Source organism: Leiobunum rupestre, chromosome 2 (genome assembly GCF_980474605.1).
Source record: "Leiobunum rupestre chromosome 2, qqLeiRupe1.1.hap1, whole genome shotgun sequence".
Classification (NCBI taxonomy): domain Eukaryota; kingdom Metazoa; phylum Arthropoda; class Arachnida; order Opiliones; family Sclerosomatidae; genus Leiobunum; species Leiobunum rupestre.
The window spans coordinates 80,808,823-80,833,582 of record NC_143385.1 but is presented as its reverse complement, the minus strand read 5'-3'; the positions used below and the strand labels follow the sequence as shown (position 1 = coordinate 80,833,582).

Below are 24,760 nucleotides of genomic sequence, written 5' to 3'. Positions count from 1 at the left end.
TTATCGTCGGTCTCGAGACTTGAAAATAAAATGAAAAAGGTAGATGCGAGGAGAGAGTTCGTAGAGTTGAAGAGACGAGTTGAAGGCTTGAGACGTTGGAGATAAGGTGAGGCTACTACTATCGTCTACGATGTCGTGGTGGTGATCGGCAGAGGAAAACCATGGTCCGGCGATAACTGATCAATTGGCTGGAGACATCCATAGATTGCGACCAGCGCGAAAACTATGTTCCTTCTATTAAGGTCATCCGGAGCGGGGTGTTTAAGATCATCCTTTCCTTTCGGTCCGGAGATACGGGTCCTCTTCTTCCATTCTTCTTCTTGTTTTCCAGTTTTGTTGTATAGGCCACGTGACTTTTTGGGTCCATCCTGGTTTTTTCGTTACCCAATCGAATTACTATGACGGGCTGTCACGTGGAGGGACACTATGGTTTGACCAATCACCAAATTTCAACGTAGGGCTTTATTTCAAGCGCCCATGTGTTTCACATGTGTTTCACTTTCTTGAGATCACAAGACGCGCACACATTCGGTGACAATTACACCAAACAATAATATCGAGGCGCACTACTATAATTGTAAGCATTGGTCGAGAAAATCTGGCAAAGGTTCGAGTTCAATAATAAATACACGTGGCATGCACACTATACGCTATTCACCGTCGATTCTCAAGACGATCGTAAAACTATAAATCAGTGCCTGGGTTGACAGGAGGGCAATTTCGGGCATCTATAGAGGTTCCTTTTAGCAGAGTAGTAACAATGGAAACACGTTGGATCCCTCTTTTGGCCTTTCGCTAACTACTTCCCATTCCTACAAACTATCCAACGCGACCATATGGGGATGCCGAAGGACGTAAATAATTGTTTGTTGAAAGGTACAGAATATCACTAATGCGAGACTTTCTGATTATGTCTATTTATTTTTGATAATAATAACATAAGTAACATAATTAACACAAGTATGGCACAGAACGAATTCGGTTAATGATTTTCTGTCGTAGAGATATTGCGAAATAGGAAGTTTCCGAACAGGAAACTTGTCCCTTCCTACTCTTTCCGTTGGTAAAATAGTTGGTTAGTTTGATGGCGATAAAAACGAGCGTACAGGCGTTTAAGTTTGAAATTCAAAAATAACTAACTTCTGAAATTGAGCCAGTGTTTATAATACTTATTTTTATCAAGAATGTATTTATTTATACTCAGGGAAAATGAATATGTCGAGATTATTTTTAGCGTTTCTCCAATTCCACCCGTTGGGCCCCCCGGTATGCTCTTCCTATTTAATAAAATCAAATAATACTGCAATCTCATTGGTTCTTAAAAATTACGTTTTTCGACGCGATTAACGCTGCAGCGAGGACGCAAAAAATAAGACCGCCTCTCTTTTTCCTCCCCACCCCCTTAACGTGACGGGGTTAGGGGCTCAACGTGTCCGTCGATAGTCTCGACATATTAATTCTCCCTGAGTATAAATAAATACATTCTTGTTTTTATCTTCCGATTCAATAATTTATCATTATTTTCCAAAAGTAAGCGTTATTTACACTTTTGAAAAGGCTGCCGGCGGACCGTCTGCGATTTTCAGGGCATCCTCCAAATACTAGGAACCGTTCGTGGAGAGTTTTCAGTCTGATAAGTCCGTCGGTACGTAGTGGTTTACGTTGTGATTGGCGAAACTGACAATCATAAAAAATGCATTGGGTGAAAAGGTAGTGTCATACTTCTGGTTATTTTGTTACTTATGATAATAATAAGAGGTAATTTGTGAGTGGTACTCTAATTGGCTAGTGATTTCTAGAAGATAAACCACGCCCCATCCGCCTTTCTTCGTGTAATCGTTCCCATTAGCCGCTTCAATAAACCATCTTCAACGAAATTGCCAAGAAGTAATACATCCGAGGACAGGACCTGAATGTGACCGTTATTATAGTGCTTGTTGAAATAAAGGAAACTTTTCACGGGCACGGTACGCAAAAAGTGTTTCCTTTTAACCAGGTAGCTTTTTTTGACATATGAAGGCTTAGCAAAAACACGACGTCCTATTTACAGGTGACATATTTCCATTATTTCAACAAGCACTTGCATGGACGTGTGATAAGTTAAAATGTATATTCTTGGTCTCCACATAACTTGAGAATTAGCTAGATGACTTGACACCAAGACTCCAGCGATGAATAGTTTGCCGGATGCGATACTTCTATAGTGATACATATTCCAGGAAGGACCTGCTTAAAGCTGACGTTTTTTCAAGGAAACCGTTAGAGGTCGTCGAAGCAATCGAACTTCAAGATGAACTCTCAGCGCATGTTCAACTCATCACATCGATGTTGCCAGCAACAGATGCCAAATTTGGCGAATTTTAGAGTCACAACTTCTATACAAAACCATGAACCGAATTCGTAAGTACACTACAAGTGAACGGCCCGAAAAATCGAAAATACCGTTAGTATATTGAATGTTTTCGTAATTGTCAGGACATTACTATATCGAAGGAATTTCTAATGCTTGGATGTCGACTTCTAATACCAAACAGTCAATGACACAAAATTATCACGAAGATCCATCATATAGAATTATAGATCTTGTAATCACAAAATGTAGAGAACACACACAGGATTTTTCTACGGATTTCGAAGATACAGTTAGCTCTTGCACTATGTGATTAAAAGAATCCACAAGTAAATAAAGTTACTGATTTTTGTCATGGTGTAGTAATAATGGAGGTATTTGTATTAATTACGGAAAACTCAGAAAACCATAAATCTTACCCAGATGGCGTGATTTACCAAATCTCTTGTGGCGCATGTACAGATAAATACGTTGGAGAGACGATGAGACCAATACAAACTCGCATTAAAGAACATCAACGCGCAGTGAAAAACCTTGACCCTCACAATAGCTTAGCCTACCATGCATTAAAAGCCGGTCATATTATTATACCTTGGGGACAATTCCTTATTACAACTGTTTGTTTTGTCAAGAATGTATTTATTTTTACCTAGGGAGAATGTCTATGTCGAGACGGTTTTTAGCCTTTCTCTCATACCACCCGTTGGTCCCCCCAGAACGCTCCTCCGCTTAAAATAAAACGAATAGTCCCGGTATTTCATTGGCTGCTTAAAATTTACGTCACCTAACGCGATGGAAATCAATCGCCGGTGACGTTTTGTCTTTCCCCCCGAAAGGGGTTCAACGTGCCCGGCGATTGTCGCAACATAATCATTCTTCCTAAATATAAATAAATACATTCTTGGTTTTGTCTTTTGACTGTCTGAATTTCTAATTCCCACCATCAGGGAAGCAAACTAAAGAAATTTATCAATTACACCGCAACATGAAAAGCGTTGTCTTTTATTTTACAGACTCTCGCATTGGAGTTTAACAGAGGCTTTTATTGGGACATATGTGCGATTTCAACAATCAAAATATATGTATTTTAGTGTTCGTTTAAAATGTTACACGCCTTCCTTTGGTTATATTAATAGTTCCAAGGTGCCTTTCGTTTCATTTCTAAAAATTGTTCTAATGAAACAAGTTGGCAAGCTTGCCAAAATATTCCTCTCCTCGGAAGAATTTGCCTCAAAATAAATAAAACCAACGTAACCACATTAATGAAAATGTATCACACAGGCCCAGATTGGCCCCGATCTGACCGGCGATTGGGAAAAAATTGGGAAAAATTTGGCATTAATGGGAAATGAGGCCAACACGATTGCATAGCCGGTGGGGCCGACTACTAGCCAGTCCGGCCCTGGTATCATACATTTAAAGCCGATAAGAAAACACGTAAAATAAATTACGAAGTCACGAGTTAAGTAAGCAAAACAAAACAAGAAGCAAAAACCTTACCTAAACGACAGCTCGTATATCAATAAACGTTAAACCAACGCCACCACATTAATACAACTTTATCTAAGTCGATAAGACCAGATTAAGTCTTCATAATTTCATTCTAATCGTAAAAAAACCACATTAGGCCTTCATAATTTCAATCGTAAAAAAACCAGATTAGGCCTTCATAATTTTATTCGTATAAAAATTCAAGACTTTATTAACTATTATGCTTACGATGAGTGTCTTATTTGCAGTATAGCAGAGGAGTTATCGTTGGTTCTGTGGTAGAGCGCTCAACTGCCTAACTGAACGGCTCGGGTTCAAAACCTGGGTGGCGCATTTGTTTTTAATCAATAGAGAAATCGCTAAATTATAATTTATTCGGTGCAATAATTTAAATCTTACACGAAATCTTGTTCTATATCAATTAAACCAAAATTTCATACTCTATTATATACGCTTCCGATAAAGCTGAAGGTCTAATTTTCGATGAAGCGTAATGAGTGTCGGTGGTTCAGTGGTAGAACGTCCGCCTGTCAAGCAGGCGGTCTCGGGTTCGAAACCCGCCCGATGTGAACGCAAATTGGTACTAAGACGAATACCGTGAACAAATGGTGGAAACCCGGCCATTGGACGTTGAGAGGTTGCCGTAACAATCAGCACTCGGTCCTTCCCAAAAGTCAATAAGAAGGAGTTAGAAAAGCACACCCATGACAACCAGCGCGACGTTAACGGAATAAAAAACCAACCAACCAATCTCCACCAGATTTCAGTACCAGATTAGGTACAATGCCACTTAGGGCGATGCCATTTGGTACGATTCCGTTTAGTGCGATGTCACTAGGTACTATACCATTTACGGCGATGCCACTAGGTACGATTCTACTTAGGGCAATGTCCCTTGGTACGATGCCACGTCATTAGGTGGAATGCCAGTTAGGGCTTTTTCAATACCTGTCCCTTCTTAGCCGCAGTAAAATGCCCAGGGTTACTTATATATCTCCTTTTTCCTCAGCGTAGATGAGCTTTTTCCTATAATTAAAAAAAATCCTCCACACTGAAAAACATAATTTCAAACGTAAATTTACAGAAAAAATCCTTATGCAAAAATTCGGAAACTTAAATTTAGATAAAGAGGGCGAAATTTCCCCGATATGGGATATCGAAAATTGTCTCATCGTCCCTCCATCTACATTTACCTAAATAAAAAATAATAATATAACCTCTCTTGTAATAAAGTGTAGAAATATGACGTCATTATACCTAATGTAAAAAATCTATAAATAAGCATGTTTTCAACTAAATCTTCACAATTGACAAAGGATCTTGTAGGACCCGAAACGTAGTGTCGGACGTTGATTCAAACATCACGTTTTTAAAATGTTTGTTTTTAATTTTCATTTTGTTAAATCAATTTTAATTAAATCCAAATCGCCTCATGAGTTTTCCGTAATTAATACAAATACCTCCATTAATCCCCAAGTAAGCTAACCGAGAAACACCTTTAAGAAAAGGGCTTCAGTCCCGCAGAACCCTTTATGAATCGACAACTTCGTACTACCGTCCTAGCTACGCCAGAATGGTTAGAATCGAAAATTCAACACAAAAAGCAAGTTTATCAATTGAAAGAGAAGAGTAGGATCGGAGATCCTGCGCTTATAGAGATATGAAACTCCCAATACCCACAGCGACCCTCTATTTTTTTTTGCCGACGGTGGCGCCCCTTGACGTCTGGGAGAAAACTATTGCAATGCCCTAAGCAAAAATGGCTTTACTCCCGGCCATTTGATGCTTGAATTTTTCTTGACGCATTTTCGTGAGAGTTTCATATCTCTATAAGCGCAGTGACTAGCAGGATCTCTGGAAGGATGACGCAAAAAGTTAAATTTGATTGCCGACAAGGAACAAAGGATTTACGCTCCTTAAACCCAGAAAAACGGGTGGCTGGTCAATATGAGAATTCAAGGTACAGACAACCCGCAAGATCCCGTACGTGACATCAAAAGCCCATGGTATCATTCGACGGAACAGATTTCCTCTAGTTCGACTACCTGATAAAACAACTCGTGAGCAGAAACGACAACGAATGAACTATCCCAAACCCCAACTCATAACTAAAGAGTATCCAGAACTCACCGTCCAGACATTCCACGAACCACAGACCACAGCGAGTTACGTTTTCAGCAGCCCACCAGTGTTTCCGACCATCAACCAGTCATTCGCACATCTCGTTCATGTCGAATTTTGAAAGGAAACTCAACTTATTAATAAATAATAAAGGAAGATTTATAATAATGTAATATTAAGTAAATATTAGTCAAAGCCCCCTCTGACCTAGATGATTCGAGAACGTGGTCTTCACTTGTGGATAGTCATCCAGACGCTATGTAAATGTAACACGTGTACTCAATATATATTCATGGTTTAATTTAACTAAAGAGTCGTCATTACGAAGCCACTTACTAATATAGCAATTTTAACTTGAACGGTATGCAATTAGTGTTTCCTTTTAGACAGGTAGCTTTTTTGACCCCTTTAAATATATCTCCTTAAGTATTAATTCCCGAAAAATAATGTTTTGCATTAAAAACAAAAGGATTACAATAATGCAAAACGTTTTAGCCGCAATTTATTATTTAGAAAAATAAATGTAAAATTGTTACTTGCCATCAATTTTTACCACGGAAAATACGACATTTTTTACGTGTAAATTAAAAGTAAAACTGGACTCGTCATCGAAGTATTGGCGCCTCACGGCGCCGCACACTGACTTCGCTCGAGTGCTGGGGGCGCGCGGCGCCACCCCAGCCACATTCTTGCTAATCAAGCTGTGCCATCTATAACGCGACCTAGAGGACAGTACCTAGTATAGTCTCTTGTGGTGCGAATTAAACAAGGAAGAGCGACTGAGATATGAATTGATCCCACGCGAAGGTGTTTTCCCTCCTCTTGAATGCATATATTAACCCCACCTACGGACATCGTTTCCGGTGACATCGTACCTAGTATCTAGCGAATTGAATGCGCCGTAAAAAAACATTTTCGCTTTGGACACTTTTTAAAAATTTATTAATATCTCGCTGTTAAATGTAATTCGTCATCAGTCCTACCTTATCTAACAGGTACAAAAATCTCGAATTTCCCGAGAAAATCTCAAAATATGTCGTATATTAAGAGGTAAAAATTGCTGGCAAGTAACAATTTTATATTTATCATATCTTTCTAAATAATAAATAGCGGTTAAAACTTTTTGGATTTCTGTAATCCTTGACAAATAATACACCTTAAAAATAATCAAAAACCATCCTTGACAAATAATGCACCTTAAAAAATAAACAAAAACCAAAAGCATCTTTCTTAAAAATAGCCTTAGAATCTTCCGAACTTGCGGAAATACGCGAAGACCCGGAATCGGGCATGGTTAGCGGAAATAGAATCCGTTTTGTGAAATGTTTCTTTTTTGTTTCTGGCACCGTCATTTTAATCCTTAGACCCCACTTCTACTACAGCAGCATTTTTCGCTAATATTGTGGTTCAACTGGCGCCATTACCACTCCTAACAAATAAAGAAAGGCCGATTTCCGAAAGGGCAAAAACGGCGATATATAGATATTAGGGATGCAACGGTTCGGACTATCTCGGTTCCGGTTCTTAAATTTGCGCTTTGTCGTTTCCGGTTCTGGTTCCTAGCATTTTTCATTGTTCAAAAAAATGATATAGGGTACGTGATGGTACTTAGATAAAACTACATCGAATATCCAGTGGCGGCGCCAGGGGTAGGCTACGCAGGCTACAGCCTGCTTTATTTCGCTTGTAGGGGCCCCAAATCTAGATGAAGGGGTGCCGAACAGCCCCCTAAAATGATTTGCGAAACTAGAAATATCAAAATCCGAATTAAAAGCCTGCTGTTTTTAGGTTGCGAACACTGAACAGTGATTTCTAATATTTTTTCGAACGCAGCCTTTATTCGTTGTAGTTGCTAAAATAGCTACTTCAAAAAGTGTTGCATTGTTAGACAGATGATAAATTACGCGGTTTTCCGACTCTCCGAGTCACAATTTCCTAAATAAAGATAAAATAAGAGCCGGGAGTAGTGGCTCACTCCTGTAATCCCAGGCGTCCGGGAGGCAGAGTTTGCGGATGGCCGTGTGAGGACGACCACTAATCCCCCAACGGGTGGTTGTCATACTTCCGCCACGGGTGTCCCAACCCTATTCCCAAGTATGCCCCCGTTGGCGTGGCCGTAACACATATCTCGCACCTGATTAATCAAATGGACGAGCGGACTGAAATGTCCCACCCGTTACAATCGCTCATAACGAGCTTCTAAAAAAAAAAAAGAAAGATAAAATAAAGCGTGGCAACTGGCAAGTGTTTTTGCAACAATTGTAAGTGAAAATGGAGAATTCTGTTGGAGGATGTTGCCCATATGTGCATTGTTATGCTCATCGACTAAAAAAATTACTTCCGAGTACATTTAAACAGGCATGTACATTTCTTTTGTAAATTATTAAAAATAAACCGGTTTTGTCACAGTTTTGTTTAGTTAGTGTATGTAAGGGGGGGGGGGCAAATTAAAGAATTAAGTAGCCTACCCATAGTAATATCCTGGCGCCGCCACTGCGAATATCATATTACATGTTACTTTTAAATTTAAACAACCCGTTTCCTTATTAAACTCTCCAACGTAGAAATGTAACGTAGAGTAAAAACGTGTCCATCGTGTATGCTGCTTTATGAGCTAATTCTAATAAGTAAAACTTTAAGTAAAGTAGAGTAAATCTCGTAACGCGACTACATAATCTAAAAAGTCTCCGGCGTGTAGCCTGCGTTATGAACTAATTCTTCGAAGAGTAAGTTAAAATGAAGTAGCGTAAAACTCGTAACGCATTTAAATAAACTACTCGTGTTTAAAGACTGAAATACATCAAATTTAAACCAGTCTTTACCTACTTTTGGCGCCAACTATAAAACTTACTCACTTTATAGTCCTCGAAAAAATGCGCCCCCAAACCTTCTGCGTCCCCACGCAGTTGCGTACCCTGCGTACCCTATATCGCCGCCCCTGGTTCCAAATAGCCTTTAGGGATTTGCAAGGACCTAATATCTAGCAAATCGCGAGAGGACTACTTTGTATAAACGCTTAAAATATGCCTCGACAAATTACTTAATGATAAATTGAAAACCAGTTTTGAAAAAATGACCTCATTTGAAAGCCTGCCATACCGTTCCAAAAAAATTTGCATCAGCATTTTTTTGCAAGATTTTTTTGGTAAGCTAGTGGTGGAGCTAAGAATCGGAGTTGATGAAGCTGTGTTGAAAAGTACAAAGAAGAAAGATAAAGAAGACAAACTTAGGAGTGAACTAGATTTACCTTCAACTGATAAATATGAAAACAACTCACTAAAGGAACTCCTCGACACGTTACACTACGTCAGCGGGTTTGTTTTAAGAAGGCAAAGTACAAAAAAATGCCCCACAACGATAATAAAAGCTTTGTTGAAAGACGAGACTCCCGAACCAGCGCCTTAGATTACTCAGCCACACTGCCTTCTTTTTGTGTTATATTTCCCAAAATATCGTCCAAATGCTGTGAAATGGTTTTCCCACGTCTCTAAAAACATACCTTCTACAAAATTGAATAATGACAGCGGCGGGATTCGAACCCGCGTCTCCGAAGAGACTGGTGCCTAAAACCAGCGCCTTAGACCACTCGGCCACACTGCCTTCTTCCCGTTTAATATTTCCCAAAATATCGTCTAAATGCTGTGAAATGTTTTTCCCACGTCTCTAAAAACATACCTTTTACAAAATTGAATAATGACAGCGGCGGGATTCGAACCCGCGCCCCCTAAGAGACTGGTGCCTAAAACCAGCGCCTTAGACCACTCGGCCACACTGCCTTCGTTTCGGTTTATATTTCCCAAAATATCGTCTAAATGCTGTAAAACAAATTTCCCACGCCTTTAAAACAAACTTTCTACAAAATTGAAATATGACAGCGGCGGGATTCGAACCCGCGCCTCCTAAGAGACTGGTTCCTAAAACCAGCGCCTTAGACCACTCGGCCACACTGCCTTCGTTTCGGTTTATATTTCCCAAAATATCGTCTAAATGCTGTAAAACAAATTTCCCACGCCTTTAAAACAAACTTTCTACAAAATTGAAATATGACAGCGGCGGGATTCGAACCCGCGCCCCCTAAGAGACTGGTGCCTAAAACCAGCGGCTTAGACCACTCGGCCACACTGCCTTCGTTTCGGTTTGTATTTCCCAAAATATCGTCTAAATGCTGTAAAGCAAATTTACCACGCCTTTAAAACAAACTTTCTACAAAATTGAAATATGACAGCGGCGGGATTCGAACCCGCGCCCCCTAAGAGACTGGTGCCTAAAACCAGCGGCTTAGACCACTCGGCCACACTGCCTTCGTTTCGGTTTGTATTTCCCAAAATATCGTCTAAATGCTGTAAAGCAAATTTACCACGCCTTTAAAACAAACTTTCTACAAAATTGAAATATGACAGCGGCGGGATTCGAACCCGCGCCCCCTAAGAGACTGGTGCCTAAAACCAGCGCCTTAGACCACTCGGTCACACTGCCTTCGTTTCGGTTTGTATTTCCCAAAATATCGTCTAAATGCTGTTAAATGGTTTTCTAACGCCTCTTAAAACATACCTTCTGCAAAATTGAATTAGGACAGCGGCGGGATTCAAACCCGCACCCCCTAAGAGACTGGTGCCAAAAAACCAGCGCCTTAGACCACTCGGCCACACTGCCTTCGTTTCGGATTATATTTCCCAAAATATCGTCTAAATGCTGTAAAACAAATTTCCCACGCCTCTTAAAACAAACTTTTTACAAAATTGAAATATGACAGCGGCGGGATTCGAACCCGCGCCCCCTAAGAGACTGGTGCCTAAAACCAGCGCCTTAGACCACTCGGCCACACTGCCTTCATTTTGGTTTATATTTCCCAAAATATCGTCTAAATGCTGTGAAATGGTTTTCTAACGCCTCTTAAAACATACCTTCTGCAAAATTGAATTAGGACAGCGGCGGGATTCAAACCGGCACCCCCTAAGAGACTGGTGCCTAAAACCAGCGCCTTAGACCACTCGGCCACACTGCCTTCGTTTCGGTTTATATTTCCCAAAATATCGTCTAAATGCTGTAAAACAAATTTCCCACGCCTCTTAAAACATACCTTCTACAAAATTGAAATATGACAGCGGCGGGATTCGAACCCGCGCCCCCTAAGAGACTGGTGCCTAAAACCAGCGCCTTAGACCACTCGGCCACACTGCCTTCGTTTCGGTTTATATTTCCCAAAATATCGTCTAAATGCTGTAAAACAAATTTCCCACGCCTTTAAAACAAACTTTCTACAAAATTGAAATATGACAGCGGCGGGATTCGAACCCGCGCCCCCTAAGAGACTGGTGCCTAAAACCAGCACCTTAGACCACTCGGCCACAATGCCTTCATTTTGGTTTATATTTCCCAAAATATCGTCTAAATGCTGTGAAATGGTTTTCTGACGCCTCTTAAAACATACCTTCTGCAAAATTGAATTAGGACAGCGGCGGGATTCAAACCCGCGCCCCCTAAGAGACTGGTGCTTAAAACCAGCGCCTTAGACCACTCGGCCACACTGCCTTCGTTTCGGTTTATATTTCCCAAAATATCGTCTAAATGCTGTAAAACAAATTTCCCACGCCTTTAAAACAAACTTTCTACAAAATTGAAATATGACAGCGGCGGGATTCCAACCCGCGCCCCCTAAGAGACTGGTGCCTAAAACCAGCGCCTTAGACCACTCGGCCACACTGCCTTCGTTTCGGTTTATATTTCCCAAAATATCGTCTAAATGCTGTAAAACAAATTTCCCACGCCTTTAAAACAAACTTTCTACAAAATTGAAATATGACAGCGGCGGGATTCGAACCCGCGCCCCCTAAGAGACTGGTGCCTAAAACCAGCGCCTTAGACCACTCGGCCTCACTGCCTTCGTTTCGGTTTATATTTCCCAAAATATCGTCTAAATGCTGTAAAACAAATTTCCCACGCCTTTAAAACAAACTTTCTACAAAATTGAAATATGACAGCGGCGGGATTCGAACCCGCGCCCCCTAAGAGACTGGTGCCTAAAACCAGCGCCTTAGACCACTCGGTCACACTGCCTTCGTTTCGGTTTATATTTCCCAAAATATCGTCTAAATGCTGTAAAACAAATTTCCCACGCCTTTAAAACAAACTTTCTACAAAATTGAAATATGACAGAGGCGGGATTCGAACCCGCGCCCCCTAAGAGACTGGTGCCTAAAACCAGCGCCTTAGACCACTCGGCCACACTGCCTTCGTTTCGGTTTATATTTCCCAAAATATCGTCTAAATGCTGTAAAACAAATTTCCCACGCCTTTAAAACAAACTTTCTACAAAATTGAAATATGACAGCGGCGGGATTCGAACCCGCGCCCCCTAAGAGACTGGTGCCTAAAACCAGCGCCTTTTTTTTTTTTTTTTTTTAATTATATCATTAAAAAAATACACGACGCGTGTATGGTACAAAAAGCGAAATGCAACAAGATAATAGAACAAGAAAAAAATACGAAGTAACATTTGAAAAATCGGTCGCGAAAATGAACAGCGATAAAGAAAGAAAAACGATTAGATAATATTGATTAAACAATAGTGAGAAATAAAAAAATTAAGCAACGTATCAAACACTATTAGGCAGTACATGTTGTAGAAAGAATTCATGAACAAAAATAGGCTAAATTAGATAATAAACAGCATTAAAGACGATTAAGAAGAAATAAATTAACGAAAAAAAAACTCCTTATTGAAAATGAGAAGCAAAGGCTTAGAACCGACAGAACACAGAAAAGGCCGCAAAACATTAAGAAAATCCATCACCATTAATTTGTAACTTATACGTTGAAACCGTAATCATCCGGGATCACAAAGTCCTTATACAGAGGACTGGTAACAGGCTGACCCTGATACCGACACACCCGAGCAAAATATTCGTTCTCTGAAGATGGCGGCCAAGCAACCTCCTTAGGCCACCACTCAGGCCGGCGATGACCCTTGAAAGGGAGCAGACGCATAGCAACGGGAACCCTTTGAACTTTCGTAGCAGAGCCAGAAGAAGAAGACAGCTTCTTACCGACATCGCCATCGCTTGACGACAGCGAATGCTTAGCACTCCGACGCGGATCAGACTTGACACCAGCATCGACGATGGAAGATTCACCACTACCGGCCCGGACCGGAGAACCTTGAGGAATAGCGACTGAGGCAGGATCGACGACCATCGCTTCACCGTCACCACCACCGCCCGACGCCGCTTCTAAATCGCGGGATGCCATCCGGGGCCATATAGGACACTCCCGAACAACATGTCCCTGCTTCTGGCACTTAAAGCACTTGAAATCAGGACAATGGCGATAAATATGGTCAGGAGAATAACACTTATTACAAATTTTCAACTGAGAATCATGTCGGACAGCGTAAAACTTCTCTCGACCAACAGCATCGGCAACTCGTAAGCGATATGGTAATGATGACAGACTCTCAGGTAAGGTAACACGAACGGTACGAAGTCCGCAATAGAATGATGCCTTTTTATGCCAAACAAGCGGACCCTTGATTTCACAGCCAAGCGACGTTAATTTGGATAAAACGGCTTCATCAGTCACAAACTCAGGTAAGTCCGAAAAGGCGACAGTCACAGTCTTCGCAGAAACGCTTGAAATTTCATATATCTCACCATCAATATCCAAGCCCGAATCTATAACGCCCTCGACATCGGCCAAAGTCTTCAAGGTGAGAATGTAACCACCCTCATCACAGACAACTAAAGCAGAAGCACAATCCAGACCAAAGTTCGCAATCACCGCCGTAGACACAACTTCAAAACTTGGTAGATTTCGTTTAAAATCAATAAAAACCGATCTTTTGAATGCGTCCATCCTGGGTAGAAACACCCAGGAGGGATTACCAAATTAATAAATTAACAACTATTGAATTAAATGCACGAATAATAACCGAAAGAAAAATAAATTGGCAAAATACCCCGCTTAGGCTTAGCGCGACGAAAACACGGAGTGCAAAATCGAACGACCTGCACTCTCCAAAAGCTCGAACGCAACTCAACCCGCGCCCCCTAAGAGACTGGTGCCTAAAAACCAGCGCCTTAGACCACTCGGCCACACTGCCTTCGTTTCGGTTTATATTTCCCAAAAATATCGTCTAAATGCTGTAAAACAAATTTCCCACGCCTTTAAAACAAACTTTCTACAAAATTGAAACATGACAGCGGCGGGATTCGAACCCGCGCCCCCTAAGAGACTGGTGCCTAAAACCAGCGCCTTAGACCACTCGGCCACACTGCCTTCGTTTCGGTTTATATTTCCCAAAATATCGTCTAAATGCTGTAAAACAAATTTCCCACGCCTTTAAAACAAACTTTCTACAAAATTGAAATATGACAGCGGCGGGATTCGAACCCGCGCCCCCTAAGAGACTGGTGCCTAAAACCAGCGCCTTAGACCACTCGGTCACACTGCCTTCGTTTCGGTTTATATTTCCCAAAATATCGTCTAAATGCTGTAAAACAAATTTCCCACGCCTTTAAAACAAACTTTCTACAAAATTGAAATATGACAGCGGCGGGATTCGAACCCGCGCCCCCTAAGAGACTGGTGCCTAAAACCAGCGCCTTAGACCACTCGGTCACACTGCCTTCGTTTCGGTTTATATTTCCCAAAATATCGTCTAAATGCTGTAAAACAAATTTCCCACGCCTTTAAAACAAACTTTCTACAAAATTGAAATATGACAGCGGCGGGATTCGAACCCGCTCCCCTAAGAGACTGGTGCCTAAAACCAGCGCCTTAGACCACTCGGCCACACTGCCTTCGTTTTGGTTTATATTTCCCAAAATATCGTCTAAATGCTGTAAAACAAATTTCCCACGCCTTTAAAACAAACTTTCTACAAAATTGAAATATGACAGCGGCGGGATTCGAACCCGCGCCCCCTAAGAGACTGGTGCCTAAAACCAGCGCCTTAGACCACTCGGCCACACTGCCTTCATTTTGGTTTATATTTCCCAAAATATCGTCTAAATGCTGTGAAATGGTTTTCTAACGCCTCTTAAAACATACCTTCTGCAAAATTGAATTAGGACAGCGGCGGGATTCAAACCCGCACCCCCTAAGAGACTGGTGCCAAAAAACCAGCGCCTTAGACCACTCGGCCACACTGCCTTCGTTTCGGATTATATTTCCCAAAATATCGTCTAAATGCTGTAAAACAAATTTCCCACGCCTTTAAAACAAACTTTCTACAAAATTGAAATATGACAGCGGCGGGATTCGAACCCGCGCCCCCTAAGAGACTGGTGCCTAAAACCAGCGCCTTAGACCACTCGGCCACACTGCCTTCGTTTCGGTTTATATTTCCCAAAATATCGTCTAAATGCTGTAAAACAAATTTCCCACGCCTTTAAAACAAACTTTCTGCAAAATTGAATTAGGACAGCGGCGGGATTCAAACCCGCGCCCCCTAAGAGACTGGTGCCTAAAACCAGCGCCTTAGACCACTCGGCCACACTGCCTTCGTTTCGGTTTATATTTCCCAAAATATCGTCTAAATGCTGTAAAACAAATTTCCCACGCCTTTAAAACAAACTTTCTACAAAATTGAAATATGACAGCGGCGGGATTCGAACCCGCGCCCCCTAAGAGATTGGTGCCTAAAACCAGCGCCTTAGACCACTCGGCCACACTGCCTTCATTTTGGTTTATATTTCCCAAAATATCGTCTAAATGCTGTGAAATTGTTTTCTAACGCCTCTTAAAACATACCTTCTGCAAAATTGAATTAGGACAGCGGCGGGACTCAAAACCGCGCCCCCTAAGAGACTGGTGCCTAAAACCAGCGCCTTAGACCACTCGGCCACACTGCCTTCGTTTCGGTTTATATTTCCCGAAATATCGTCTAAATGCTGTAAAACAAATTTCCCACGCCTCTTGAAACATACCTTCTACAAAATTGAAATATGACAGCGGCGGGATTCGAACCCGCGCCCCCTAAGAGACTGGTGCCTTAAACCAGCGCCTTAGACCACTCGGCCACACTGCCTTCGTTTCGGTTTATATTTCCCAAAATATCGTCTAAATGCTGTAAAACAAATTTCCCACGCCTTTAAAACAAACTTTCTACAAAATTGAAATATGACAGCGGCGGGATTCGAACCCGCGCCCCCTAAGAGACTGGTGCCTAAAACCAGCGCCTTAGACCACTCGGCCACACTGCCTTCATTTTCGTTTATATTTCCCAAAATATCGTCTAAATGCTGTGAAATGGTTTTCTAACGCCTCTTAAAACATACCTTCTGCAAAATTGAATTAGGACAGCGGCGGGATTCAAACCCGCACCCCCTAAGAGACTGGTGCCTAAAACCAGCGCCTTAGACCACTCGGCCACACTGCCTTCGTTTCGGTTTATATTTCCCAAAATATCGTCTAAATGCTGTAAAACAAATTTCCCACGCCTCTTAAAACATACCTTCTACAAAATTGAAATATGACAGCGGCGGGATTCGAACCCGCGCCCCCTAAGAGACTGGTGCCTAAAACCAGCGCCTTAGACCACTCGGCCACACTGCCTTCATTTTGGTTTATATTTCCCAAAATATCGTCTAAATGCTGTGAAATGGTTTTCTAACGCCTCTTAAAACATAACTTCTGCAAAATTGAAATATGACAGCGGCGGGATTCGAACCCGCGCCCCCTAAGAGACTGGTGCCTAAAACCAGCGCCTTAGACCACTCGGCCACAATGCCTTCATTTTGGTTTATATTTCCCAAAATATCGTCTAAATGCTGTGAAATGGTTTTCTAACGCCTCTTAAAACATACCTTCTATAAAATGAAATATGACAGCGGCGGGATTCGAACCCGCGCCCCTTAAGAGACTGGTGCCTAAAACCAGCGCCTTAGACCACTCGGCCACACTGCCTTCGTTTCGGTTTATATTTCCCAAAATATCGTCTAAATGCTGTAAAACAAATTTCCCACGCCTCTTAAAACATACCTTCTGCAAAATTGAATTAGGACAGCGGTGGGATTCAAACCCGCGCCCCCTAAGAGACTGGTGCCTTAAACCAGCGCCTTAGACCACTCGGCCACACTGCCTTCGTTTCGGTTTATATTTCCCAAAATATCGTCTAAATGCTGTAAAACAAATTTCCCACGCCTTTAAAACAAACTTTCTACAAAATTGAAATATGACAGCGGCGGGATTCGAACCCGCGCCCCCTATGAGACTGGTGCCTAAAACCAGCGCCTTAGACCACTCGGCCACACTGCCTTCATTTTGGTTTATATTTCCCAAAATATCGTCTAAATGCTGTGAAATGGTTTTCTAACGCCTCTTAAAACATACCTTCTGCAAAATTGAATTAGGACAGCGGCGGGATTCAAACCCGCACCCCCGAAGTGACTGATGCCTTAAACCACCGCCTTAGACCCACGGCCACACTGCCTTCTTTTTGGTTTATTTTTCCCAAAATATCGTCTAAATGCAGTAAAAACGTTTTGCCACGCCTTTAAAACATACCTTCAACAAAATTGAATTAGGACAGCGGCGGGATTCAAACCCGCACCCCCGAAGAGACTGGTGCCTAAAACCAGCGCCTTAGACAATTCGGCCACACTGTCTACACCAATAAATGAGGTACGTTTATGTTTTTTTTATAGCCGAGTACCCGTGTGGACTCAGCTTTGGACCTGGGAACGTCAGTTGAAGCCGAAACAATGGTTTGTAAAACTTACAATTTGAGTAAGCGTTACTCATCATTAGAAGTTGGTATTATACGTACTCATTCGTGAGAATCGTGACCAATGCAAAGTTACTAGAAATAATAAGAGATGGCGCTAAAGCATGATATTGGCTGATATTCCTATTGACCATCGGAATAAAGCTTGTGGTCCACCTGAGGTTACGTAACCGTATCGTAACCGTATGTAGAACGTAAAGTAACCGAAAGAGGGCGTCAATTACTGTTGTTGACAATCTGCGTCTACGTATTGGCATATACGGTCGCGAGCGAGTTTCGCGCGCGATAGTATACTATTTTCCACCACACTCCCCCATTTCGCCTTTCCGTTGCTATGCAACGCGTTTTGAAATTTTTAATGCTTAGGCTTAGTACCTCTTTTAGATATAACAGTCGCCAGCCAGATTTCGCGCACGGTATTGATGAGTTCCAAATAGAACGAAACTGGTTTACCGTTTTAATGTCTGGCTTTTTTTTAGTTTTTATTTAGTTTATTACTCGAAGATCTAATTGATCCGAGATTAACATCTTTTTGTTTGCTCGAAGACCTATTGGTACGAGTTATTAGAAGTTTTTTAATTTCTTCAAATTTGATTAGGGTTTAGCTTTTTGATCCTTTTTAATTATGGAATACACTCCTCCAATTACAAACACGATATAACACGTCCAAATCATAATCTACAACACCTTGAAACACACTAGTGTTTACCCTCTAACTACCGCGATTGTTATGCTGTATGAAGTAGCAAACATCGTTCTTTTATAAATAAAGTTAAAAAAGTTAAAGTTCAAAATTTATAAAAAATAATCTTGCATCTTCCCGTTTTCTAGAATTTGAAGTGAATAAAAAACGATGCATATTTTTAGGTAGAAACGTCAGAGGACGTAAAACCATATCAGTATAAAAGGAGTAACTAGCTATGAAAGGGTCAGAACAACTATTCTTTTTACCTCTCCCCTAGGAGGGGTTATACATTCACCGTTCTGTCTGTGTGTCTGCCCTGCGAACTCGTTCGCATATTCCGTGCAAAGGTTAATCAATGTACGCAATGTCTCGAAATCTCTGCGTTCGCAGTTTTTCGTAGTGTTGGTAAAACCACCGTGTGACGGTGAACGTTAACGGATTACTTTGAGGATGGGTTTGGTTTAGATGGTGGTTTTTCGTTAACGCCCACCGTCGTGACGGTTTTAACTCAGTTTGATTGGGTATTTAGTTATTGTAATGTTGAGTTCGTGTTATGACGGTTGGGGTGTGGGGTTTGTTGTTTTTGTGTTATGATGGTTGTGGATGTTAAGTTCGTGTTATGACGGTTGTGGGTGTTGAGTTTGTTTTGTTTGTGTTAGATTGGTTGTGGATGTTGAGTCTGTTGTGTTTGTATGGGCGTTTTCTCTCTATCATCTTCTTAATGACTTTGGGACCGACCGATTGCTGAGTGTTATGCAACCTCTCAACGTCCAATGGCAGGGTTCCCACCAATTATACACGGTATTGGTCTTAATATTAATTCGCGAATTATTCGCGCCGGCCGGGAATCGAACCAAGAGCTGCCTCGTGCAAGAGATTTACTCTAACCACTCAGCCACCAACGCTTGTCAATTTACGGTGTTTTTCTAAAAAACAGCTTTGGCGAATGTTAGGTACTATAATTTATTCTAAATCATTTTAAATATTAATAAATTATTTTAATCTTATATTTAATGAAATATTTATAAATTATATTAATCTTATATTTAATTAAATATTTAGAAATTATATTTATCTTGTATTTAATGAAATATTTATAAATTATATTAATCTTATATTTAATTAAATATTTATAAATTATATTAATTTTATATTTAATTAAATATTTATAGATTATATTAATCTTATATTTAATTAAATATTTTAGTATTTTAATGTAAAATTTGATCGTGATCAGGAATTGAACTCGGGTCGCATTGTAACAATGCGGATAGTTCAACTCCGAGCCATTGACTTCCTTAGGGAAAATATTAAAACCATTATAATTAGGCGGGTTTTTTTACTAAACGGATTAATACAATATCTGTATATATTGTTTATTGAACTTTGTTTGTTTTTTCTTTGGTACGGTTTTTTGTTTTGTTAAATTCTTAACAAAATTTCGTTAAAACACAAAAAGTAGTTCATTGTTACCTTTTAATAACGCTTAGAAAAAGGATAATTATTCAAAACTCCCGCGGAAATTAAATCAAAGTAATAATATAGCGCCACCGTGTGGAGAACTATCAATCAAACCGGGTAAAAAATATAATCTCTTCAATAAAAAATATAGGTGCATTTTTGGAAGAATTAATAGGATTTTTAAACCTATCATTATCCTTCTAAATACGGTTAAAATCGATTTTTAACATAAAGCTAAGTTAACCTACATGAAGATATTTTATTTCAAAACACGTTTATAACTTAACTTTATCTCAGTGATTATCTAAATAGGTATTTCACTAGTTACGATGATTAGCAAAAAGGTACTTATCAATTCCTGCAAGTTCCGCGGACATTGAAAGAATGTTTTCGGTAACTGGTAATATTACTAGATACCGTAGGTGTAGTATTACACTCAAACACGTGGCAGCTTTACTCGTAATACGGGAATACAGCTATTTATTGTTAGATTCAAATCCAATTTAAAACCGCAAAATAATATGTAATATATTTTCATTGTAAAAAGTGTGTTGAAAATTTTCAGTAACATTGACCATTAATAAAAATTAATTGCGACGCTTTTTAACACTTTTAAATGAATAAAAATGTTAAAATGTTTAAATAAGTGAATAAGCCTATTATTTAAATAAATACAACTTTTTTTTTCAAATAAATTCTTGGTTGCGTAAAAAACATAATTAAATAAATCAAAATGATATTCTTTTTACCAACTTTTGTTAAATAAATCGGAAAATTTTTTAATAATGAATAAACAATTCCGAGCACTGGGCACGACCTTTAAACTTTAAAGAAGTATTTTAATTTAGTCTTCTTTCTCCACCCGAACGTAAGATACTCACCTAGCTGTAAGCCCGGTCCATATGATATATCTTTACTTCTTCGGTCGTTTCACCCGCGTAATTTCCAGGGCCTGAAACTCCTCGTGTCCAAATTACCTATTCCTTAAAGGCTTTGGATTTTTTCTTCCAGTTTTGTTTTTCCGCAGCGCATATAACCCTGGTGGTGGGCCAACGTGCTCTGCGGTTGGCCTACCACCAGGATATTTGCGTTGCGGAAAAGAAAAACTGGCAAAAGAAATCCTAGACCTTTAAAACGGTATTAAATGCGAGATTTCCGTGTTATATCGTGTTTGTAATTGGAGGAGTGTAGTCCATAATTAAAAAGGATAAAAAAGCTAAACCCTAATCAAATTTGAAGAAATTAAAAAACTTCTAATAACTCGTACCAATAGGTCTTCGAGCAAACAAAAAGATGTTAATCTCGGATCAATTAGATCTTCGAGTAATAAACTAAATAAAAACTAAAAAAAAGCCAGACATTAAAACGGTAAACCAGTTTCGTTCTATTTGGAACTCATCAATACCATGCGGGAAATCTGGCTGGCGACTGTTATATCTAAAAGAGGTACTAAGCCTAAGCATTAAAAATTTCAAAACGCGTTGCATAGCAACGGAAAGGCGAAAAGGGGGAGTGTGGTGGAAAATAGTATACTATCGCGCGCGAAACTCGCTCGCGACCGTATATGCCAATACGTAGACGCAGATTGTCAGCAACAGTAATTGACGCCCTCTTTCGGTTATTTTACGTTCTACATACGGTTACGATACGGTTACGTAACCTCAGGTGGACCACAAGCTTTATTCCGATGGTCAATAGGAATATCAGCCAATATCATGCTTTAGCGCCATCTCTTATTATTTCTAGTAACTTTGCATTGGTCACGATTCTCACGAATGAGTACGTATAATACCAACTTCTAATGATGAGTAACGCTTACTCAAATTGTAAGTTTTACAAACCATTGTTTCGGCTTCAACTGACGTTCCCAGGTCCAAAGCTGAGTCCACACGGGTACTCGGCTATAAAAAAAACATAAACGTACCTCATTTATTGGTGTAGACAGTGTGGCCGAATTGTCTAAGGCGCTGGTTTTAGGCACCAGTCTCTTCGGGGGTGCGGGTTTGAATCCCGCCGCTGTCCTAATTCAATTTTGTTGAAGGTATGTTTTAAAGGCGTGGCAAAACGTTTTTACTGCATTTAGACGATATTTTGGGAAAAATAAACCAAAAAGAAGGCAGTGTGGCCGTGGGTCTAAGGCGCTGGTTTAAGGCACCAGTCTCTTCGAGGGCGTGGATTGGAATCCAGCCGCTGTCATTATTAAATTTTGTAGAAGGTATGTTTTTAGAGGCGTGAGAAAACTTTTTTACAGCATTTACACAATATTTTCGGAAATATAAACTAAAAAGAAGGCAGTGTGGCCGAGTGGTCTAAGATGCTGGTTTTAGGCACCAGTCTCTTCGGGGGTGCGGGTTTGAATCCCGCCACTGTCCTAATTCAATTTTGCAGAAGGTATGTTTTAAGAGGCGTTAGAAAACCATTTCACAGCATTTAGACGATATTTTGGGAAATATAAACCATAATGAAGGCCGTGTGGCCGAGTGGTCTAAGGCGCTGGTTTTAGGCACCAGTCTCTTAGGGGGCGCGGGTTCGAATCCCGCCGCTGTCATATTTCAATTTTGTGGAAAGTTTGTTTTAAAGGCGTGGGAAATTTGTTTTACAGCATTTAGACGATATTTTGGGAAATATAAACCGAAACGAAGGCAGTGTGGCCGAGTGGTCTAAGGCGCTGGTTTTAGGCACCAGTCACTTAGGGGGCGCGGGTTCGAATCCCGCCGCTGTCATATTTCAATTTTGTAGAAAGTTTGTTTTAAAGGCGTGGGAAATTTGTTTTACAGCATTTAGACGATATTTTGGGAAATATAAACCGAAACGAAGGCAGTGTGGCCGAGTGGTCTAAGGAGCTGGTTTTAGGCACCAGTCTCTCCGGGGGTGCGGGTTTGAATCCCGCCGCTGTCCTAATTCAATTTTGCAGAAGGTATGTTTTAAGAGGCGTTAGAAAACCATTTCACAGCATTTAGACGATATTTTGGGAAATATAAACCAAAACGAAGGCAGTGTGGCCGAGTGGTCTAAGGCGCTGGTTTTAGGCACCAGTCTCTTAGGGGGCGCGGGTTCGAATCCCGCCGCTGTCATATTTCAATTTTGTAGAAAGTTTGTTTTAAAGGCGTGGGAAATTTGTTTTACAGCATTTAGACGATATTTTGAGAAATATAAACCGAAACGAAGGCAGTGTGGCCGAGTGGTCTAAGGAGCTGGTTTTAGGCACCAGTCTCTCCGGGGGTGCGGGTTTGAATCCCGCCGCTGTCCTAATTCAATTTTGCAGAAGGTATGTTTTAAGAGGCGTTAGAAAACCATTTCACAGCATTTAGACGATATTTTGGGAAATATAAACCAAAATGAAGGCAGTGTGGCCGAGTGGTCTAAGGCGCTGGTTTTAGGCACCAGTCTCTTAGGGGGCGCGGGTTCGAATCCCGCCGCTGTCATATTTCAATTTTGTAGAAAGTTTGTTTTAAAGGCGTGGGAAATTTGTTTTACAGCATTTAGACGATATTTTGGGAAATATAAACCGGAACGAAGGCAGTGTGGCCGAGTGGTCTAAGGCGCTGGTTTTAGGCACCAGTCACTTGGGGGGCGCGGGTTCGAATCCCGCCGCTGTCATATTTCAATTTTGTAGAAAGTTTGTTTTAAAGGCGTGGGAAATTTGTTTTACAGCATTTAGACGATATTTTGGGAAATATTAACCGAAACGAAGGCAGTGTGGCCGAGTGGTCTAAGGCGCTGGTTTTAGGCACCAGTCTCTTAGGGGGCGCAGGTTCGAATCCCGCCGCTGTCATATTTCAATTTTGTAGAAAGTTTGTTTTAAAGGCGTGGGAAATTTGTTTTACAGCATTTAGACGATATTTTGGGAAATATAAACCGAAACGAAGGCAGTGTGGCCGAGTGGTCTAAGGAGCTGGTTTTAGGCACCAGTCTCTCCGGGGGTGCGGGTTTGAATCCCGCCGCTGTCCTAATTCAATTTTGCAGAAGGTATGTTTTAAGAGGCGTTAGAAAACCATTTCACAGCATTTAGACGATATTTTGGGAAATATAAACCAAAATGAAGGCAGTGTGGCCGAGTGGTCTAAGGCGCTGGTTTTAGGCACCAGTCTCTTAGGGGGCGCGGGTTCGAATCCCGCCGTTGTCATATTTCAATTTTGTAGAAAGTTTGTTTTAAAGGCGTGGGAAATTTGTTTTACAGCATTTAGACGATATTTTGGGAAATATAAACCGAAACGAAGGCAGTGTGGCCGAGTGGTCTAAGGCGCTGGTTTTAGGCACCAGTCTCTAAGGGGGCGCGTGTTCGAATCCCGCCTCTGTCATATTTCAATTTTGTAGAAAGTTTGTTTTAAAGGCGTGGGAAATTTGTTTTACAGCATTTAGACGATATTTTGGGAAATATAAACCGAAGCGAAGGCAGTGTGGCCGAGTGGGCTAAGGCGCTGGTTTTAGGCACCAGTCTCTTAGGGGGCGCGGGTTCGAATCCCGTCGCTTGAATATTTCAATTTTGTAGAAAGTTTGTTTTAAAGGCGTGGGAAATTTGTTTTACAGCATTTAGACGTAATTTTGGGAAATATAAATCGAAACGAAGGCAGTGTGGCCGAGTGGTCTAAGGCGCTGGTTTTAGGGAGTTGGTTAGAGCACCGTGCTAATGGTTGCGTTCGAGCTTTTGGAGAGTGCAGGTCGTTCGATTTTGCGCTCCGTGTTTTCGTCGCGCTAAGCCTAAGCGGGGTATTTTCCCAATTTATTTTTCTTTCGGTTATTATTCGTGCATTTAAATCTATAGTTGTTAATTTATTAATTTGGTAATCCCTCCTGGGTGTTTCTACCCAGGATGGACGCATTCAAGAGATCGGTTTTTATTGATTTTAAACGAAATCTACCAAGTTTTGAAGTTGTTTCTACGGCGGTGATTGCGAACTTTGGTCTCGATTGTGCATCTGCTTTA

At 40.8% G+C, this 24,760-nt stretch overlaps 36 non-coding genes across 36 annotated transcripts; 7 read left to right on the top strand and 29 right to left on the bottom strand.

The window, feature by feature from the left end:
- Window positions 1–9,480: 9,480 nt before the first annotated feature.
- Window positions 9,481–9,562, bottom strand: TRNAL-UAG (transfer RNA leucine (anticodon UAG)). Its single transcript has one exon. It is a non-coding gene; the product is annotated as a tRNA-Leu (tRNA).
- A 94-nt stretch (window positions 9,563–9,656) lies between these two features.
- On the bottom strand, window positions 9,657–9,738 carry TRNAL-UAG (transfer RNA leucine (anticodon UAG)). The gene has a single exon. It is a non-coding gene; the product is annotated as a tRNA-Leu (tRNA).
- A 93-nt stretch (window positions 9,739–9,831) lies between these two features.
- Window positions 9,832–9,913, bottom strand: TRNAL-UAG (transfer RNA leucine (anticodon UAG)). The gene has a single exon. It is a non-coding gene; the product is annotated as a tRNA-Leu (tRNA).
- Window positions 9,914–10,006: 93 nt separating this feature from the next.
- On the bottom strand, window positions 10,007–10,088 carry TRNAL-UAG (transfer RNA leucine (anticodon UAG)). Its single transcript has one exon. It is a non-coding gene; the product is annotated as a tRNA-Leu (tRNA).
- Window positions 10,089–10,181: 93 nt separating this feature from the next.
- Window positions 10,182–10,263, bottom strand: TRNAL-UAG (transfer RNA leucine (anticodon UAG)). Its single transcript has one exon. It is a non-coding gene; the product is annotated as a tRNA-Leu (tRNA).
- Window positions 10,264–10,356: 93 nt separating this feature from the next.
- Window positions 10,357–10,438, bottom strand: TRNAL-UAG (transfer RNA leucine (anticodon UAG)). The gene has a single exon. It is a non-coding gene; the product is annotated as a tRNA-Leu (tRNA).
- Window positions 10,439–10,709: 271 nt separating this feature from the next.
- TRNAL-UAG (transfer RNA leucine (anticodon UAG)) lies at window positions 10,710–10,791 on the bottom strand. Its single transcript has one exon. It is a non-coding gene; the product is annotated as a tRNA-Leu (tRNA).
- A 270-nt stretch (window positions 10,792–11,061) lies between these two features.
- On the bottom strand, window positions 11,062–11,143 carry TRNAL-UAG (transfer RNA leucine (anticodon UAG)). The gene has a single exon. It is a non-coding gene; the product is annotated as a tRNA-Leu (tRNA).
- Window positions 11,144–11,236: 93 nt separating this feature from the next.
- Window positions 11,237–11,318, bottom strand: TRNAL-UAG (transfer RNA leucine (anticodon UAG)). Its single transcript has one exon. It is a non-coding gene; the product is annotated as a tRNA-Leu (tRNA).
- A 94-nt stretch (window positions 11,319–11,412) lies between these two features.
- TRNAL-UAA (transfer RNA leucine (anticodon UAA)) lies at window positions 11,413–11,494 on the bottom strand. Its single transcript has one exon. It is a non-coding gene; the product is annotated as a tRNA-Leu (tRNA).
- A 93-nt stretch (window positions 11,495–11,587) lies between these two features.
- On the bottom strand, window positions 11,588–11,669 carry TRNAL-UAG (transfer RNA leucine (anticodon UAG)). The gene has a single exon. It is a non-coding gene; the product is annotated as a tRNA-Leu (tRNA).
- A 93-nt stretch (window positions 11,670–11,762) lies between these two features.
- On the bottom strand, window positions 11,763–11,844 carry TRNAL-UAG (transfer RNA leucine (anticodon UAG)). The gene has a single exon. It is a non-coding gene; the product is annotated as a tRNA-Leu (tRNA).
- A 93-nt stretch (window positions 11,845–11,937) lies between these two features.
- Window positions 11,938–12,019, bottom strand: TRNAL-UAG (transfer RNA leucine (anticodon UAG)). The gene has a single exon. It is a non-coding gene; the product is annotated as a tRNA-Leu (tRNA).
- Window positions 12,020–12,112: 93 nt separating this feature from the next.
- Window positions 12,113–12,194, bottom strand: TRNAL-UAG (transfer RNA leucine (anticodon UAG)). The gene has a single exon. It is a non-coding gene; the product is annotated as a tRNA-Leu (tRNA).
- Window positions 12,195–14,154: 1,960 nt separating this feature from the next.
- TRNAL-UAG (transfer RNA leucine (anticodon UAG)) lies at window positions 14,155–14,236 on the bottom strand. The gene has a single exon. It is a non-coding gene; the product is annotated as a tRNA-Leu (tRNA).
- A 93-nt stretch (window positions 14,237–14,329) lies between these two features.
- On the bottom strand, window positions 14,330–14,411 carry TRNAL-UAG (transfer RNA leucine (anticodon UAG)). Its single transcript has one exon. It is a non-coding gene; the product is annotated as a tRNA-Leu (tRNA).
- Window positions 14,412–14,504: 93 nt separating this feature from the next.
- TRNAL-UAG (transfer RNA leucine (anticodon UAG)) lies at window positions 14,505–14,586 on the bottom strand. Its single transcript has one exon. It is a non-coding gene; the product is annotated as a tRNA-Leu (tRNA).
- Window positions 14,587–14,679: 93 nt separating this feature from the next.
- TRNAL-UAG (transfer RNA leucine (anticodon UAG)) lies at window positions 14,680–14,760 on the bottom strand. Its single transcript has one exon. It is a non-coding gene; the product is annotated as a tRNA-Leu (tRNA).
- A 93-nt stretch (window positions 14,761–14,853) lies between these two features.
- On the bottom strand, window positions 14,854–14,935 carry TRNAL-UAG (transfer RNA leucine (anticodon UAG)). Its single transcript has one exon. It is a non-coding gene; the product is annotated as a tRNA-Leu (tRNA).
- A 270-nt stretch (window positions 14,936–15,205) lies between these two features.
- TRNAL-UAG (transfer RNA leucine (anticodon UAG)) lies at window positions 15,206–15,287 on the bottom strand. The gene has a single exon. It is a non-coding gene; the product is annotated as a tRNA-Leu (tRNA).
- A 93-nt stretch (window positions 15,288–15,380) lies between these two features.
- TRNAL-UAG (transfer RNA leucine (anticodon UAG)) lies at window positions 15,381–15,462 on the bottom strand. The gene has a single exon. It is a non-coding gene; the product is annotated as a tRNA-Leu (tRNA).
- Window positions 15,463–15,555: 93 nt separating this feature from the next.
- TRNAL-UAG (transfer RNA leucine (anticodon UAG)) lies at window positions 15,556–15,637 on the bottom strand. Its single transcript has one exon. It is a non-coding gene; the product is annotated as a tRNA-Leu (tRNA).
- Window positions 15,638–15,907: 270 nt separating this feature from the next.
- Window positions 15,908–15,989, bottom strand: TRNAL-AAG (transfer RNA leucine (anticodon AAG)). The gene has a single exon. It is a non-coding gene; the product is annotated as a tRNA-Leu (tRNA).
- Window positions 15,990–16,082: 93 nt separating this feature from the next.
- On the bottom strand, window positions 16,083–16,164 carry TRNAL-UAG (transfer RNA leucine (anticodon UAG)). The gene has a single exon. It is a non-coding gene; the product is annotated as a tRNA-Leu (tRNA).
- A 270-nt stretch (window positions 16,165–16,434) lies between these two features.
- Window positions 16,435–16,516, bottom strand: TRNAL-UAG (transfer RNA leucine (anticodon UAG)). Its single transcript has one exon. It is a non-coding gene; the product is annotated as a tRNA-Leu (tRNA).
- A 94-nt stretch (window positions 16,517–16,610) lies between these two features.
- TRNAL-UAG (transfer RNA leucine (anticodon UAG)) lies at window positions 16,611–16,692 on the bottom strand. Its single transcript has one exon. It is a non-coding gene; the product is annotated as a tRNA-Leu (tRNA).
- Window positions 16,693–16,785: 93 nt separating this feature from the next.
- On the bottom strand, window positions 16,786–16,867 carry TRNAL-UAG (transfer RNA leucine (anticodon UAG)). Its single transcript has one exon. It is a non-coding gene; the product is annotated as a tRNA-Leu (tRNA).
- Window positions 16,868–16,961: 94 nt separating this feature from the next.
- On the bottom strand, window positions 16,962–17,043 carry TRNAL-AAG (transfer RNA leucine (anticodon AAG)). The gene has a single exon. It is a non-coding gene; the product is annotated as a tRNA-Leu (tRNA).
- Window positions 17,044–17,136: 93 nt separating this feature from the next.
- TRNAL-UAG (transfer RNA leucine (anticodon UAG)) lies at window positions 17,137–17,218 on the bottom strand. The gene has a single exon. It is a non-coding gene; the product is annotated as a tRNA-Leu (tRNA).
- A 5,081-nt stretch (window positions 17,219–22,299) lies between these two features.
- On the top strand, window positions 22,300–22,381 carry TRNAL-UAG (transfer RNA leucine (anticodon UAG)). Its single transcript has one exon. It is a non-coding gene; the product is annotated as a tRNA-Leu (tRNA).
- A 93-nt stretch (window positions 22,382–22,474) lies between these two features.
- TRNAL-UAG (transfer RNA leucine (anticodon UAG)) lies at window positions 22,475–22,556 on the top strand. Its single transcript has one exon. It is a non-coding gene; the product is annotated as a tRNA-Leu (tRNA).
- Window positions 22,557–22,825: 269 nt separating this feature from the next.
- On the top strand, window positions 22,826–22,907 carry TRNAL-UAG (transfer RNA leucine (anticodon UAG)). The gene has a single exon. It is a non-coding gene; the product is annotated as a tRNA-Leu (tRNA).
- Window positions 22,908–23,176: 269 nt separating this feature from the next.
- On the top strand, window positions 23,177–23,258 carry TRNAL-UAG (transfer RNA leucine (anticodon UAG)). Its single transcript has one exon. It is a non-coding gene; the product is annotated as a tRNA-Leu (tRNA).
- Window positions 23,259–23,351: 93 nt separating this feature from the next.
- Window positions 23,352–23,433, top strand: TRNAL-UAG (transfer RNA leucine (anticodon UAG)). The gene has a single exon. It is a non-coding gene; the product is annotated as a tRNA-Leu (tRNA).
- Window positions 23,434–23,526: 93 nt separating this feature from the next.
- On the top strand, window positions 23,527–23,608 carry TRNAL-UAG (transfer RNA leucine (anticodon UAG)). The gene has a single exon. It is a non-coding gene; the product is annotated as a tRNA-Leu (tRNA).
- Window positions 23,609–23,877: 269 nt separating this feature from the next.
- TRNAL-UAG (transfer RNA leucine (anticodon UAG)) lies at window positions 23,878–23,959 on the top strand. Its single transcript has one exon. It is a non-coding gene; the product is annotated as a tRNA-Leu (tRNA).
- Window positions 23,960–24,760: the final 801 nt, after the last annotated feature.